Source organism: Rhinoderma darwinii, unplaced genomic scaffold, assembly GCF_050947455.1.
Source record: "Rhinoderma darwinii isolate aRhiDar2 unplaced genomic scaffold, aRhiDar2.hap1 Scaffold_82, whole genome shotgun sequence".
Lineage (NCBI taxonomy): Eukaryota > Metazoa > Chordata > Amphibia > Anura > Rhinodermatidae > Rhinoderma > Rhinoderma darwinii.
Genome location: NW_027464386.1, coordinates 426767 through 430969, shown reverse-complemented (window position 1 = coordinate 430969; position 4203 = coordinate 426767). Strand labels below are relative to the sequence as shown.

General features: G+C 43.7%; 1 pseudogene; it reads left to right on the top strand.

Annotated features, from left to right (window-relative positions):
* Positions 1–549: 549 nt before the first annotated feature.
* Positions 550–3875, top strand: LOC142731534 (syncoilin pseudogene; annotated as a pseudogene).
* Positions 3876–4203: the final 328 nt, after the last annotated feature.

Here is a 4203-nt window from a genome sequence, read left to right as displayed (position 1 = left end):
GTCAGCTACTCACTGACAGCAAGCATAGTGGGTCCTGATGTTGTCAGGACCCACTAGGCTTCCGTCTATGGCATAGCCGGACGCCATTGTTTGGTGTCCGGTTGCCATAGTCACCATCGCCGGCCGCTATCGTGTAGCAGGCCGGCGATGGCAGCTTAACCCCTAAAAAGCCACGATCTCTATAGAACGCGGCTTTTAAGGGGTTAATCAGCGGGGACACAGCGATCGGTCCCCGCTGTAGGAGCTGTGACAGCTGCTGTACGAGACAGCAGCTGTCACAGCTCCTGTATGTGTCGGGAGGACGGCCGAAACGGCCGTTACTCCCGAGACGTACTATTACGGCATGGAGCGCGAACGATACAGCTGCCATGACGTAATAGTACGTCAAGGAGCGGGAAGGGGTTAAGGGCCCAAGTTTTGTGTGAAGCATGTGGAAGATAAAGTGACAGCTTACAAGTCTCGCCCTGCCTCTGAAGGGGGGGGGGGCATTACACACAGGCTCTTGTGCACCATTTATTTATAACAGAGGAGTCAGTTTGTGCAGATGAAATGTCCAGTCCGGAGGAGGAAGGAGAAAACTCACAAGAAGGGAGGTAAGATTTTATATATAATAGCACCTAGATGTAGTATCAGCACCAGGTTAAGGAGTAGAAAACAATGGCTTTTTTTTTTTTTTCAGAAGTTCAGGTGCAATGAAAGTAGAATTACATATGATACTGAAGCAGGATAGACGGAAGTTATTAAAAGTGCCACATAGGGGAGCAATGTAAGGTGGGATTGTACAAATGCACACTCAGAATGGAAAGATGCGCATAAAATGGCACCACTGGGGTTGGGGAGTGTGACAGTCTTCAATAAACAGCTGCACTAACAGTTCACGTAATGGCCCAGACAAAGATGAGATTCTACATAAAGAAGAAGCACAGAAGGAAATTCTAATAATGGGAATGGGAAGAAATGTGACAACATCTTTCTGTATAACTTCTTATGTATAGTATTATGGGCTCCTCTGTATAACATGAATATATAGCAAACTGAGTATCCATACAGAAATTGAACTGTAAGAAAAATGAATAATAAAAATGATTAAAGCTTAGCAGGACTCAAAACCTGAGGATTAGACCAGATAACCCATATACCCTTCCCTCCTCATCAACCTGCATGTCCCTCTCAAAGGGGTCTAGGAAAAAGAGTTGCTTGGAAGGGTCTTTACACTGGTCATTGGTAAAGTTCTTCTCCTTACAAAATATTTACTTTGTAGGGTTAAGGAGTCCTAAACGGATTCATGGGACACAAGTGGGGTTAGCGGACGTCACACCGGAATAAGTTCAGTTTTTGAGGGAATTTAGACCAAGAAAAAAATAATTATTTTTGGATTCAATGGGAATCTCTCTAAAACAGTACTGGCCAAGCTGATTTTTGAGTCTAGTTGAACAATTTTAACATCACTGCATAACTGCAATTGTGGCGTTTATATACCCACAATATTTGGAAACTTAGGCTATGTTCCCACAGGCAGGATACGCTGCAGAATTTGCGCAACCGAATTCTGTGTGAAAATGTCATAGCATTTACAGTAGCAGCAAATGTCAGCCACATGCTGCAGAAAGAAAATACAGAAAAGTCGCGTGGAAAGTGTTCTGCGGCGCGGCGTTCTAATCCGTAGCATGTCGATGCCGTGTATTACAAGCGAAGATGCTGCGTGTTTGGGCCATAGAATGGGAAGCCTAAATTCCACAAGTTGAGTTTTGTTGCATTTTGCACAGCGTTTGCACAGCAGAAACGTCGTAAAAATTGATGCAAATCCGCTGGCGCACATAAAGTTTGTTACAATCAATGTTTTACACTACATCCGCAGAAAAAAACGAAAGTTGAAAACGACACTGCATTACTGCAGAAATATGCTCTATTTTCTGATGATTCATGTGACTGATTTAGCTGTGTCTTTTTGAGATTCCACTTCAGATTTCCCCCCGCCTCCACTACCAGTACCTATGTATAATTCACACAACCTCTTTGGGTTTTTCTATATGTATTTCTTTAAGAGGCAAAGATACGGCTTCTACCACTTAATTTATGTTTCCTCAGTTTAAAAAAAAAAAGAAGGAAAAATTAAACAAACAAGCATGTATCCGGTGCTCCCAAGTGCCTGCTATAGATACTACTATACACCATATACATTTGTTTGTGGTATATAAGGGGCATGTATTTGGTGGAGTTGTTTTTATATATGCCATATCTACCAATTTGGCGGGGGTGCATTAGCTTGTATTTCTTATGATCATTTTGGTTGAGATTCCTACTTGGGATAGGGGGATTTTATGAGCGTAATATATTATATATGTGTATATATATCCATTCCTAAAAACACAAATTTGTCAGTTTTATTTACATAAGGTGGTTCCTGTCTCTTTAGGGTACTTGCTGTGCCTAGTCCCCCTTCACCAGTAACTCCGGAACTTTTGTCCCTGGAGGACATTGGGCTAAGGTTCCAGTATTGTATCGCAGCTGTGGAAGACTTGGAAAGGGAACGAAATGAGCTCATACGAGAGCTGGCCATACTTCAGGAGCCCTCATTGGAAGCTGTACAACAGGCACATGAGGAACTAGTGCAGGCATATGGACAGAAGGCTCAGACAGAACTGGAGAGGGACACTTTGCAGGAAGAGATACGAGGAATACGTCGCAGATTGTTCCGAGTGACTAAAGAATGTGTAGCTTGCCAATACCAGCTTGAAAATCGGGGGCAGGAATTAGCTCAGAAAACAGCAGAACACAAGGAACTAGAGACTGTTGCAGCTCGGTTGACAGAGGAGATTTCCCAACTGCGGAATACCTTTACTCAACAGAGACAGGGGGAAGAGCAGCGAGTTAGAGCTCCACAACGCAGGCGAATCTCACGTGAACTGCAGGAAAGAAGACGGCTCTCTGCAGACCTGCAAAGCCTGACTGAGGAACAACACAGTACCCTCCAAGACCATTATGAGCCCAAACTTCTTCAACGCTTGGAGTGTGCTGAAAGAGGGACACAAGCCCTAGAAAGGCGCAGGAAGAGTTGCGAAAACTAAGAGGGGAAATAAGGCCACTCCAAGGAGAAGCCTGCCAACTGCAGGCTCAGAAATGCAGTCTACAAGAGCAAATTAATCTCATGAAGAAGAAGAGGGAAGAAGAAGTGCTGCTATACAGGGTATGGATGGAGTCAAGGACAGATTTCATAAATGTTCATCTTGTAAAAGAGCTACTAATATAATTCATATATGTAAGCCTCTGTTCACATTTGCTTTGTAGGCTCTGAACCTCCATCCAAATTTCCATCAGATTTAACAGGAAAAATTGCGCTGCCATGCAGCACTATTCTTCCCATCAAAACGATGGACATCCTGACCAAACTCATTGTAAGTCAATTGGGTCCATCATACGACGGATCCGGCACAGCGGCTTGATTTTCATTATGTACAAAAGCCAAAATGCAAGTGTGAACATAGTGTAAATGTTTTTGTGGGTTCTGAGAACTGCAGATATGTGAGATAAAGTAGTGATCATTGGGGTGGACATTTTTCTGAAGTGCTGCAAACTCAGTAAAAAACACTACAGCCTCTACCCATCCCGAACTAGCAATTGACACACAACAGATTGTATTCAACTATACAGCAGTAAATAAATGCATACTGATGGCAATGTATATCTGCAATCTCTGCCATTGTATAAAAAAGAACTACTAAACAAGCAGCTGCATATACAAATACATCATTAAGCGTTTCATACAAATAAGCGTTTCAGACGCTTGCTGCGTCCTTACTCATGGCTTAAGAGCATAAGCCATGAGTAAGGACGCAGCAAGCGTCTGAAACGTGTAGGCTATTCATTCCATTGACCCTCCCTCTGTACCAGGAAATTATCCTGCCGATTTTGTTTTTAAACACTCAAATAAAACTTGGAAGAAGTCTCCTTTTTATCCATATCAGCGCTAGATCCAATCTTTGTTCTCTGCTTCAGAGCCTATACTAGCGCTCTGCTCCGGGACTCCAGCTCTGGGGTTTCCCCTGACATCACAGTCCATATATGGACAGTGATGTCAGGAGCAGAGCATTGTCCCAGGCAGAGTGCTAGTAGCGCTCTGCATGGGACTTTGGCTCTGGGATTGCCCCTGACGTCACTATGCGTATATGGACAGTGATGTCAGGGGCTTCCCCAGAGCCGGAG